Genomic DNA, 14,211 nt, shown 5'->3' with positions numbered 1-14,211 from the left:
TCCATCCCTCATCGTGCTAGACACAAAATATGTTAGATTGAGAATAATTTATAGTCACTTACAACCTGCTTCCTTCCGACTGCCACTTGAGTAGAAAACTGTGTGGATAGCAGTTTCACAGAAGAAATAGACAGTTAGCTGCAAAGCTACCCAGAGTGATAATATTATCTCACATTTTTTACAGTGTTTCACAGTTTGTCAGACATTTTCTCATGCATTATGTATATTAGTTGATTCTCATAATAAACCTACTATATATGTGTGTGTATTATATATGCATCTATGTAAATGATATACATACATACATATATATATATGTATGCTATGCATAACGTGTCTAGAGAATGAGGCTTAAGAAAGAAAATGACTTACCCAAGGTCATGTAATCAGGCAGAATGAAGCTGGAGGTACTCCTTATGATCCCATTGTACCATGCAATAGCTGTGATGATGCCTGTCTTTTACTTGCATCAATGAGCTCACTAAGCATAGAGTCCGTGATTGGTTATAATTTTTTTTTTGCCATGCATACTGACTGGCATGTATGCCAGGTACTGTGATTGGTTGTGTACACTAAACTGCTCACCCCATGCCCACCTTTTACATCAGGAGATAAAAAGGTGTCCTTTACTCCAAGACTCATTCTGTCCCTTCTATATCTCCTGCTTTTTCCCTCTCTGAAACTCCTAACAACTGTTGTGAATTTTGTCTTTATCACATGAATACATCGTTAATAATATAGCATTTGTTTGTGTGTGTCACTGAACTCTGCATGAACGGGTACATGGCTCACTTATTCTCATCGGCTCCCCATGCCTTCCATATACATGGTGTCTTATTTTGCAGGGCATTGGACTGCCTTGCACACTGTCACTTCCAAGATGTTGAAAATGTGTGGTCAGCATGACAAAACTTCTTTGAATGCCTAGTTGGGTTGCATGCCAGTCTGCTACCACAGAGGAATCTTTCACAGTCACAGATCTGGTCTAAGCAGGAGGAAGGTTCTAGTGAGATGCTTTGCTACTGGACCCTTACAGTCCTGTTGTGGAATTCAGACATCTTCCATTGCAAGGTCTTCCTCCTGAGCTTCCAGTGACAAGTGCCACCCACCCCTGTCTGTTAACTCACTTTCTGCTTCCTTACATACTTCCCTCTCAAATTTCTGGAGAATTTATGCCACATTTTCCCAACAATTTCAACAACAAGCAGTTTTTGCAAACCTAAAGACTGGCATTAGGGGAGTAGCCACCTTGCCCAGCATGCACAGTGTCCTTGGTTCCGTCCCCAGAGCTACATGGGATGGGAGGGAGAAATATTGAGATTGTGGGTCATAACCCATTAGTGAGTTATAGAGCCAATTTAGTGGGTTCAGAATAGAATTCTTTAAAGGGGCATTACTTTCCCAAGCAACCAAGACTACAAAAACATCAGAACGTGTACCTAGTAGCAAGGGACAAATAATAGTTTGTGAAATTTTTGTTTTAAGTGTGTGTGTGTAAGAGTGTGTGTGTGTGTGTGTGTGTGTGTGTGTGTGTGTGTGTGTCCATCCTAGGTCACAGTGTAAGATGTTTCTGTTTCTGTGGACCATGTTCAAAACATCTTTACAAGCCACTACTCAAGAAGACCATTGCAAGGACAATGGCTACTTACTCATCTACCATCGTTGTAGGATGGTCTGTGGTTTGGATGGGCCCCAAGAGTGGCCATGGATGACTTAAAACAGCATCCATATTCTTAACTCAGTGGCCAACACGATTGGCTCAGGAATGGGGAGTAACTTTGCCAAGACCAACTAGGACATGTTATTCCCTGTCCACAATGGGAAATACATATGACCAATTAAGCTAGCTATCCATCTTTCAGGGAAGCCAAGTAAATCTATTCATGGGCCTGTGAATCTTACAAGCACGAGCTTTAGAGAAGTTCTGTCTGGTTGGAGACACAAAAAGGCTGTTCACCATTTCCCCAAGTCCTACCAGAAAGGAGAATTTCTGGGAGAGGACACAAGAGCAATTTCAAACATGGGACAAAGTAATTTCCAAGTGACATCATCAGAAACCCACTTATAAAATTATAATTTTGCTGCCTTCAAGAAAGCTTTGTCAGTGACCACAGGTCCCTCTCAGGCTCTAGACCCATAAAAAGTAGTTCATACATTGGAAAGACTTACATACTTAGAAGGCTGAACTCCTAGGGAGGGAGACAGAGACTTGGGAGTCATTAGCATGTCCATGCTGGTAGAAGGCAGGAAAGCATTTGATTGTTCAAGGAGAGGTATAAGACAAAGAGAGATGGCCTAGAACACATTTGTGAGGAGCGACAGTGCTTAGAGCTAGGCAGAGAGGAGAAGAGTCAAGACTGCTACACCTGAACTCTTGCTTCATGGTAGAGACAACAGGACAGTCTCCCTACCGGCTCTTCTCTCCTGACCTGCCAGGATGATCCACTCATCTGCCTGACTCCCAGAGCTTTCACAATGGAGCCCTGGGTAGTGGGAGGGTGGAGGGAGGCCAACTTCAATGCTGTATTTACAGTGTTCAGAGTCCTTTGTGAAGGAAAGAGAACGGGCTGACCTAGACGACACTTGGAGAGAAGTCTTACATATAAAAACTCTTCTGGAGCCATTAAATTTTTTTCAACAACTTAGGTGACTTTAGTGTTTGGGGTGAGTAAGACTGTCATTTCTTTTGATGAGTGAGTGAGGAGGTGGTTGCCTATGTTGGAGTTACAACAGCAGGACAATTAAGTGTATGTGACCATCTGCCTCACTAACAAAAGAGAGGTGGGAGAAAGGGGGATCTGTGGATGCTGGAGGGAGGGAGGGAGAAGAGATGAATGGATGAGCTCTTTGATTGATTTGGTCCTACCTCTGCAGGGGCATTGCCTTTCCTTCCCCTCCTGTGCTCTTGAAGACCAAGGAAGAAAGAGAAAAGTACACCCAGGGAGCCTGCCTCCACACTGCCTTTTTGTTGGAAGCAGGAGGGAAGAACTCATCTAAGAGGGATAAATGGAACTCTAACACAGGATTCAGGACAGAACATTCTAGAAGTTCAGACACTCATTCTACAAGGTCGGTGAACCTCTGGTAGTTTCTTCCAATTCCTTTAGCATCAGGGCTAAATTCCTTTGGAAATTACCTGTCTCAACAAGGGCTTGAGGTTACACTCTAGGGCTGGAGGGAGAGGACATGTACAGTTCTTGAGGGTTGGATAGGATGACTCAGGAGGTGGTGACATGGGCTGCTCCCACCTAAGCAGGATGCTCATCTCACAGAGATGCTCTGAAATCTCTCCTAGGAAGGTATCCCAGCCCTGGCACTTGGCACATGGGAGATGCTTCTATGGCTGTGTGACTCCTGAGCATAGCTCAGCCCTGGCCCCATGAAGATGCTGGAGCTCTGCAACGGCATTCTTACCTTCCTCTTTTTCTCAGAATCCAAAGTTGGCTAGGCTGCTGGCTTCTCAGCTCTTTCCTAGAAATCCACAAGGCCTAGTTCTGATAGGTTCATTCGCCCCAGATATGGTGTGCCCATACATATTGCCTTCTGGCTTTAACTTGGTCTAGCAAGTTTCTAAGCTGAGTCCAAGGGCTGAGTCCCACAGACGATGAACCACTTTGTAGTCTTGATAGAGCAAGGAGTATATGGAAGGTAAAAAAACCAGAGGTTTTTATCTGGACACTAGGATTAGTTACTGGGACAAGGAAGGTGATTTAGGGGGAGAGAGGAGAAGTCTTTTCCTCTTGGGAGCACTCCCCACCCCCAAGAGTGGGTGCAATCAGCAGCTGTCAGTCTTTGTCTCTAGAGGTCCTTTCTGTAATAGGAACCCTGTGACAGTTCCTTTGGGAACAACTTTGGTTAATTCCTCCTCAGCCACTGGTGCCATTGGGTCTGGGAAGTTACCAAACACAACACCCAGCGGTCCTGTCTCCACTGAGAGAAAGCAGACACCTGGGGTTCAGCCAGTCACACTGCCTCAACCGCCTGGATTCAGTGGTAGTTTTCAACATGAGGCAATGTGGCACTCTCCTCACCTGGCATTGGAAATGGGGGACTGTTTTCATATTTTGGTGACTGTTGTCACAAGGATGATGGATGTTTCTGGATTTAGTGACCAGAAGTGTCAAATACCAGTCACAACCAGCTATAATTTACCCTATTTGAGAGATTATTAGCTTCTCTATGGAGTCACCTTATAGCAAAAGATGGACACCCTGTCCTTGCTGGGCCAATCTATCTGTTTCCGGGATTTTAAAAATTAATGAAAAGCGCTGGAGAGTTCTCCAAGTGGTTAAGAGGGCTTCCTGTTCTTCCAGAGGACTTGAGTTGGGTTCTCAGTATCCACATCAGGCAGTTTATATATATATATATATATATATATATATATATATATATATATATATATATATATATATATATATATATATATATCTTATACACTAGGTATACATTATATATTATAATAATACCTTATATACCAGCTCAGAGGATCTAACACTCTCTTCTGGCCTCTATGGGAACATGCACACACATGAGACACTTTAACACAGACACACACAAATAAACATAAAAAAATTAAAACACAGTTTTAGGGAAAAAGAGAGAGAGAGAGAGAGAGAGAGAGAGAGAGAGAGAGAGAGAGAGAGAGAGAGAGAGATTCTCTACCTCTGGGTTCACCAGCTAGAACAAGCCTGAGGCAACTTGGCTATCTTCTCCCATCTCATGAGGCGTGCAAAAAGATGTTTGGAACAGAGAATAAGACTAAATCAGAAAAGGCTGAGATGGGGGGGGAGGTGTAAGGAAGCTTGTAAAATCTTCTGGCTTTGTCAATTTTTGTTATGATGGCTAATATTAATTTTTTTATTTTAAATTATAAATTTTGTTTATACCCCTTTGAGCTGGGTTCTTTGTAATCCAAAGAATCTTGACAATACTGATGCTTCAGAAATCAATGGTCCTCCTCTCTGGCTGACAGATGGTGTGAATGTGGATTTTAGAAGGCAGCCTCACATGGCTCAGTGATTAAGAGAACACACTGCTATTGCAGAGGACCCAGGTTTGGTTCCCAGCACCCACATCAGGCGGCTCACAATTGACTATGACCCCAGCTCCAGGTGATCTCTTCTGGCCCCACGGGTACTTGCACACATGATGTGCACATACATACATTCATGTAAACACATGAAATAAAATAAATATTGTAAAAGGCAGCTTAAGCCTTCTCTATTCTTCCCACTTCTCCCTTCTAAAAATAGAGAAAACATCCAGGGAAGGGCCACATATCAAATGAGTGACAGACGTAGGATCTCAGCACAACGTCGTTTAATAAGACAAAGCTGAAGCTGCTGCCACTGAGATGTGACGCATCCTTACTGCCCCACCTGGCACTCTGCAGAATGCCAAAATCAGGTCTACTGAGAATGCGAAGCTGGCTGGCACTACCATGGGTACATGGATCCCATTGCTTTGGCTTAGAAACTGGAACTTCGGTTGGAAATGGTAGTACAAGAGAAATGAATGAAAGGGCAGAGTTGTTCATCCTCTAGCTGGAGTTACCATGTGAGGCAGGTTCTCTAGGGGAATAGAACCCGTGTATGTGCATGGACGTGTGTAGTAAAAGGGGGTTTTACTAGAACCGCTTACACGATAGCGGCTGGGTAGTCCAGCAATGACTATCTGCACGCTGAAGTGCCCAGGAACCTGGTAGCTGCGCAGTCCACAAAGTCAGACCAGTGGACATTAGGTTGACATCCTTTGATTCGATGCCTTAGCAGTCGATCACAGTCTGGTGCTGAAGACCTGGAACATTCCTGGAGAGTCACTGGTCTTCAATCCACCTTTAAAGCCAGAAGCTAGAGTCTGAATGAAGGGTGGCAGCTGCAGAAGTAGGTTAAATGCACTCACCAGCAAGGAGCGAAGGCAGAGGGTCTGAGGGGTTTTTTCCATTCTCTGTCTGGCCACCTGGCAGAAGGTGCTGCTGACTCTGAGGGAGGGTCTCGCCCCTCAGCTGAGCCTTTCTAGAAAAGCCCTAACAGGTCTGCCCAGAGGAGTGTTGCTTAGTTGATTGCAGATACCTGAAGTTGACAATCAAGATTAAGTGTCCTGCTGCTCCATGGGGGTTCCCATTTCCACCAGTAGGCAGTGGACCTCTCTTTCCAGCCCAGAAACTGGTTGTGGCCAGATACTACCTAGATGGACGTGAGATCTTTCCTATTAAGCACGCGAGGCTAGGGCTTGCCGGACTTAGCTGTGAAAATGAGGATACTGATCACCTCTAACTAGCTTCAGTATTGAACCATTGGTGCACCCGGCCCCCCGCAATACTCACTGTTTAGCACCTTGCCTACCAGGTCCCCCCCCTCCCCCATTACACAGACAGCTTGAAAGTCGCTGTAGCTTTCTTTGCCAGAATGCAGCATTAACGCTAACAGATATGGGAGGGATTCATATAAAAAGTATTTGGTAACTACAATACAAAGAAATTCTGATTCCGACTCGTCTAAAATTGAGACGATCATTCTCACTTTCTTCTCATTTAAGCTGATTTCTCCAAGTGCTTTAGTTACTGCAATCATTTTTTTTAACTATGCTGTGTTTTTTTTTTTTTCTTTCAAATATTTGTTACCCATACCCATCTTGAAATTCCCCAGGGACAGAGGATTAGCCTCTGCTTTGGAGGCTTTCCTAGGGTTTGTTAATTTGTGATTCCTTTTGTACATGTCCCATAAGTACTTGAAGATAGAAGATGAATCTGCTCTTTGGGTCCATGTGAGAAGGTGTGTCCAAGCACTCAGACTGAATTCTGGTAGTTATTTACTCTTCTTTGGTTTTTTAATTGCTCAAGTCATCAAGTTGAACATGTTTCTGCAGATCTGCTGTGTTTCTGTTGAATTCTGTCAGCAAATGTGGAAAGCTACTATGTGAATGTAGAGCTGTGAATGTGCATGCAAACTGCGTGCATTTGTGTGTGTGTGTGTGTGTGTGTGTGTGTGTGTGTGTGTGTGTGTGTGTGTGTGTAAAATTAAACTTGTGCAGGTTTCCAACCAAGAGGCCACATGGGCATGCACCTAACTGCCTTCTGGTCTGTTCTTTGTCTTTGTGCTTTCCAGAACATGTGATTAAAGGGGAATTTGAGCCAGAGGAAGGAATAGTGGCAGTCTCTGTTGAAAACCTTCAATTTGTTTTGACCACAGGAGTACCTTTCTGATTGACCAGGAGAAAAGCCTGGCTCTATAAGGAACAGTATAACTTGGATGGGGCAGAAAGGTAAGAAGAAAAGGGCCAGTATTGAAGGGAGACGAGTCATGCAATCCAGTAGGCAATAAACAAAGCAAGAGTGACAGATGACAAACAGGCAGTCAGTGTGAAGATTCTAACAAGGATTCTAGATGGAGAGAAAGCAGCAGTATATTTGAGAAGCAGAAAGACATGTACATTATGGAGGTGAGTTTGCACAAAGCACACACCCAGAATTTAGGCTGGGTGTAGGCCTGTGATTCCTGCCTTAGAAAGGGGACTGGTCAGAGGGAGGCTGGGCCAGACGGGGAGGAACTGACATTACAGAAGATGGAAAGGATAGCTTAGGTACAGACTTAAGGCAGGAGCTTGCCCATGAGCCGTGTGTCCAGACAGAGACTGAGACAGATGAATGTCCAGCGGTCAGGGGACACGCCTGATCTGGGGGCTTCCAAAAGCAAAGCAGCAGCTCACTGTTGTGGGACCAGCTCTTGGAGGCATGGAGAAGCTGCAACCTGCCAGCCCTGAGGCCCGGCGCAGAAGGTATGGAGGTCCGTAGCCCACTTTACTTCCCAAAGGAACATGGTGAAGAACAAAGGGCCTGTTTCCAGGGACATGGGGAAAGCAGCAGGGGGTAGGGTCCCCTTAATAGCTTCTCTATTCGGCAAACCAAACAACCAAAACAAGCAAGGATTAGCTATCAGTATTAAACACACACATACACACACACACACACACACACACACACCCTACACCCACAAATTTACATGCACAAAAAACAAAGTTCACTTTTGTTTTTGGGTATTCATAGAGCAATTATGAAATCAATCATAAACATAAAAAGAAATTACTTCCCATAAATTAAAAAAGAAACATCTGTTGGTCACATTATTTAACAACAATGTATTTAAAATGAGACATTCATAAGAAAGGCCTAAGTGAAAACAAAACAATACAAAACACGAAACAAAATAAAACAAAACATTTTCCTAAAGTAACCCAAGCATTTGGGGAGCCAGCTTGAAAGACGGGGGTGGGGGTAGACAGCCTGTGAGCATATTTCTAATGTTAGAGAAGCAGAGAGACAACGCCAGAAGCAGAATTTCTCTGGTGCTCTATTGGCAAAATAGCTTTGTTTCAATCCGCTTGGATTCCTAGAGCAGTTCCAACAGTGCTCTGCTCTAACAGAGAAACTGCTAGTGATTTTTAATTTGTCTGTGTGATGGGAGAGGTTGCATGGAAGAGATTTTGTTCCTGGTTAGTAGACTGACCCACTCATGAGAAGGTTAAATAAAGAAGAAGAAGAAGAAGAAGAAGAAGAAGAAGAAGAAGAAGAAGAAGAAGAAGAAGAAGAAGAAGAAGAAGAAGAAGAAGACAAAAACCCCAAACCACAAACAAAAATCACTGAAAGTTCATAGGAAACACATCTTCCCAAATACATTTGTAAGTTGGCAATGAATAAGGGATTTTTAGGCTAAAATGCTAAGGGAAGGAAGGAGCTCAGGACTGGAGCACAGCTGGCTGATGCTTTGAGGGCATGTGCTGGACCAGCTCCCTCGAGCTTTGCTGTCTGCTCTCACAAGGCACAGCGACTAGATGACAAAGTTCAGGGACTGTCCGGGGCCTCTAGATACCCCTCCCTCCCAGAGCTGAAACCCAAAGGGTCTACACCCCCAGTGAAAGAATGAGCCAGAAATAACTACTAACCCCATGAACCCCCGGAGTTTCCAGAACCTAGGGGCTGGGTAAAAAATGACAAGATAATGGAATAGCTGAGAATCTGAAGTCACAGACTGGCACAGATTTTGAGTTTTTAAAACACTTTATTTAGTTTTTGTGTATATGTATCTCTGTGTGTGTGCAAGATATACACGCATGCACACACATACACACACACACACACACACAGAGAGAGAGAGAGAGAGAGAGAGAGAGAGAGAGAGAGAGAGAGAGAGAGAGAGAGAGAGAACATGCCATGGCACATCTCCACTCTCCAGTGACTGCTGCCAGGAACTGAAGTTGAATTCAAGGATCAACAGAACCAGGCGAATCAAGGCAGTGATGGTCCAGAGCCCTTGACTGGCATTCTGTGAAGCCTTTATTCTGGAGAGCTAGGAGTTCAAAGCAGGGACAGAGACAGTGAAAAACAGACAGAATAGTTCTCATCACTATGACCAGATGTGCTCAGGGTCCGGAGGTCTCATGTTGGAATGGGGGCTGTTTGAGCAGTGTTCTTGAGCATGCTAAGCTTCATGGCTAAGGAAGTGAGAAGAAACATCTTACAGGAGGCATTCCTTGGGCAGTCAGGTAGAAGCAACAGGGTTCACACAGCAGGATAGTGTAGGAAAGTCTACTATATGTGGACTACAGTGGCAGGTGTGTGGAGGTCAGAGGTCAGCGGATGACCCACCAGACTTGATTCTTTCCTGCTATCATATGGGTCCTAGGGATTAAACTCAGGCCATCATGCTCTTTGGTAGGAGCCTTTCCCTGCTGAGCCAACTCTCTTTAAAAATTTTTTCCTTCTTCCCTTCCTTTCCCCTTCCTTCCTTCCTTCCTTTTAAGACAGGGTCTCATTGTGTAGACTGGGCTGACCTAGAATGCACTATGTAGACCAGGCTAGCCTAGAACTCATAGAGACCCACCTGCTTCTGCCTCCTGAGTGCTGGAATTAAAGGTGTAAATCTTCCTCTCACATATTTTAATGCCCAGATTCATACTATCTGCATAGCTCAAACAGTAAGTGAATAAAAATAAGTCAATATCCTAGTTTTTTGTTGTTATTGTTTTTGGTTTTTCTGAGACAGGGCTTCACTGTATAGTCCTGGATGTCCTGGAACTCACTATATAGACCAGGCTGGCCTCAAACTCATAGAGATCCACCTGCCTCTGCCTCCTGAGTGCTGGAACTAAAGGCGTGTACCACTACCGCTCAGCTCAATATCCTAATTTACAGTCATCGTAGACTATCAGTTGTCCTGATAGCAAAAATAATGTGAAGCCTGCATATAAAGCCTAATCTTTGGATCAGATCTCAAAGAACCTAAGGAAAATGAGGAGTTTTTGATTTTAAAAAACTGATATTGAAAAACAATGCACAGTAGAAATAATCAAATTGAAAAAATACCCAAGAGTTTTGATAGAAAAACAAATATATTTGAAAAAGACCCATATAGAACTTGCATAAATTTGAAATATGCAACAATTGAAATTAAAACATCATGGAAACTGTTAGGAAAGAAAATATAAAATTATATCTCACTTTCAAATTTATCTCTAGGTTAAAAACTTATGTAAGGATAAATTTTACACATTGTCATAAAAGTCTCCTGCTAATAGAAACTCCAAACATTGTTGAGAAAAATTAAAGAACTGAAATATACCATGTTCTTGGAGGATCAGATTCAATACTGTAAAGGTAACAGTCCTTGCCAGATTGATTTACCAAGTGCAATTCCAATAGAGCTCTTAGATAACCTTTATCAAAAGGTATTGACAGGGCTAGAGAGATGGCTCAGTGGTTAAGAGCATGTACTTCACCTCCAGAGGACCCAAGTTCAATTCTTGGCAACCAAGCCGGGTGGCTCACAACTACCTGTAACTCTAGCTCCAGTCCAGAGCCTCTGTGGGCATCTACATTCATGTGGGCAAAGACTTACAAAGAATTAAAAATAATAAATGATAAATATTTTTGAAAGGTGTTGAAAAACTTTCACTAAAACTTACATATCATTGTAAATATTTTAGAACAAGCAAGACAAAGTTGGAGAACTTATTCTACCTGATTTTGAGTTACCATAAAATATGGAAATCAAGAACCATGTCATGAAGAAACACAAATAACTAAGTAGAAAAGAAAGTTCAGAAATAGATCCACACATATATAAGGATTTTTTTTTGTGTGTATTCATTTTCAAATTCATGTGTCCATGAATTTTGTGTCCATGTGTCCATGTACATGCTTGTGTGTGTGTGGAGGCCAGTGGTGTCCTCCACCTTATTATCTATTGAGGCAGGGTCTCTCACTTGCACCCTGAACTCCTCGATTCAGCGAGTCTAGCTAGCCAGCTTATTTTGCTGATGCGCCGTCTCCACTTACTGAGCTCTGGGACTGTGGGTGGTCTTGGCGGCCTACCCCATACTTGTGTAGGTACTGGTGATTTGAACTTTGACCTTGGTGCTTGTGTCACAAGTACGTGTCCACGAGACATCTCTGAAGCCCTATAAATAATATTTGAGAAAGGTGCCACTGTAGTTCAATGGCAGAAAAGTGCATTCAGTAAATCATATCGGATATAGAAAAAAACTTTGATTATTCCTCACATTTTACATATGTACTAATTTAAGACTGCTTAAGGACTTAAATATAAAGTCTTAAGTTATAAACAGTAATATTACCATGTATAAGGAATTCTTTGTGATTGGAGCTTTGACAGTGAAACTATTTTGTAGGATACTACAATGTGGGATACATAGGCTTGTACATTTGTTAAAGTCCATGGAATGTACAAATATTGTGACAATTCCTTCCTTGGAGAGATATATAATAAGATATATAAACAATTTATACCCTTCTTCATAAGGTCCCAATGATAAACCAAAGTACCATTCCACCAAAGTGCACCCTGGGAAACCAATGATTTCATCAGGCTTACTTACAAGAACAAGTGAGGGATTACAGGAGTGTGGGAGACCCCAAGGTGGCCACCCTGTAAAGTCATCACTCAGAAAGAATGATAGATTCACCATAATCATACAGATGGAGTTCCCTGTAGTTAATCTCCCTAATCTATACACTTGAGTACCCAGAGGCCATGTCCAATTAAGGCAGAATTGCTTACATGCTGGGAGGAGTGGTTGGACTCTCAGGTAAGAATCCAATGGTCCTCCCCAATTACTTCTTCTCTAAAGAAATATGCACAGCCAATGGGCCATCGGCTATAGCCTTTGCAAGCAGGCAAAGCTGATCTGGTGTGAACAGTGGCTGTTTTGCTTGGAGAACCATGTTCTACAACACCGAGAATGGACCAAATGTAAACTGATGTGACTGTGTTTCCATGCAGGTTCACTGTTTGTAACAAACTGTAACTGTCTGGGACATGGATAGTGATGGGAGTCGTGTATGGGTAGGGGCAGGGGACACATGGCAAATAACTCCATGTAATTTCAAGTCATTTTGGCTATAGACCAAAAAATGCTTCAAAGAGTGAAGCCAAGGGCTGGGGAGATGACTCAGGTGATAGAGTGCTTGCTTAGTGTTCACGAAGTCCTGAGTTTGATTCCCAGGTCTGATCATTGTACAAACCGTGAGTGGTGGCACATGTCTGTAATCCCAGCACTTGGAAGTTAGAAGCAGAAGGATGATAAGTTCAAGGTCACCTTTGGCTACATATTGAGTTTAAGGCCAGCCTGGGCTACATGAGACTCTGCCTCAATAAATAAATAAATAAATAAATAAATAAATAAATAAAGTCTATTAAAAATAAGAAACATAAACATGAGACTCTGCCTCAATAAGTAAATAAACAAACAAATAAATAAATAATAAAGTTTATTAAAAACAAGAAACATAAACCCAACCAATCAAACAAACAAAACCAGCTAGGAAAGAAAGCCAGGCTGCCTACAAAGGAGTAACTATTAGACTGCTGTCTGATTTCACGTCAGCAACAGTGGAAGGCAGAGCCACTCCACTACTCCAGTTGCTGAAAGCTAACAATCCACCCAACATTCTGTGTCCAGTGAAAACATTATCTAACAGTGATGTTGAAAGAAAACATTTGTATCAAACCAAAGCTAAGATGACATGTTCATTACGTTTCTATGGTTATGATAAACATCATGACCAAGCTATTTATAGAAAGAGGGTTCATTTTGGACTTATGGTTCCTGAGAATTAGAGTCCATGATGGCAGAGCAAAGGCATGGCTGTGGGAGCAGCTGAGAGCTCACATCTCCACCCGAGAGGAAGGCAGAGAGAACTCTGGGGATGACAGGAGGAGTCTGAAGCCTTAAGCCAACCCTAGGGACACACTTCTTCCAACAAGGCCACACCTCCTCCTACCCAGACAATTCCACCATCTGGCGACCAAGTATCATCATGGCGACATCTAATCCAAAGCACCACAAACGGTTTGTTTCAAGAAGACTCAAAAGGATGTATTTCAAGCAGAATGGAGGTGATGTACAACAGGGTGTCAGAGATAAAGGAAATGAAGATCAGAAGAATCACTTTGCAATGTGATTTTACCAATTCTTTTATTTTAAAAGATGGAGTCTATTTGACCATTGAGTAGGAAAAAAAAAATCAATGCTGACCCAGTTTCTCCTATTTTGTTTTTTAAAAAGTTGGTCTTTAAAAAGGATTTTCTTAATTACATGTTTACATATGTGTGCCTACCTATGCATATGAACACGTGAGTGCAGGTGGCATGGAGGCAGTCGCTGAAGTTACAGTTGGTTGTGCAAGGCTGGGTGTGGGTTCTGGGGACCAAATTGGGTTTCTCTGTAAGAACAGCACAGTACATACTCTTAACCCCTGCCATCTTTTCAGCCCCATCTCCTGACCCTCTTTATGCGGATATATATTTCTAATTGACCTCATCTTTTGTGAGTCATATGGGTCAGGGCCCCACAAAGACAGGGAAGCTATACCCATGATCTCTACACTATGGTTGCTTAAACAATTCCCACATAATAACACCAGTTAGCATCCCAATATGAGTGGGAGAGTTTCATAAGGCTCTACCCTTAGATCAAGAGCTGCATGGGTACTGAGAGACGGAGAGCCAGTGTTCTCAGGGACAAGCTCCCTGATAGATTATCCCAAGGGGCCAGTTCTAAAGGCATGTACATATATAAATGGACTCAATGGGTTGATATGAGCGTGTGTGTGTGTGTGTGTGTGTGTGTGTGTGTGTGTGTGTGTGTGTGTGTAATAATTAAAGAAGAAGAGGTCATGAATTTGAGAGGGAGGTG

Source organism: Peromyscus californicus, unplaced genomic scaffold, assembly GCF_007827085.1.
Source record: "Peromyscus californicus insignis strain IS unplaced genomic scaffold, ASM782708v3 Scaffold_5__1_contigs__length_169319896, whole genome shotgun sequence".
In the NCBI taxonomy this organism is placed as follows: Eukaryota; Metazoa; Chordata; class Mammalia; order Rodentia; family Cricetidae; genus Peromyscus; species Peromyscus californicus.
The sequence above is the reverse complement of the archived record's forward strand: the minus strand, read 5'-3'. Positions refer to the sequence as shown.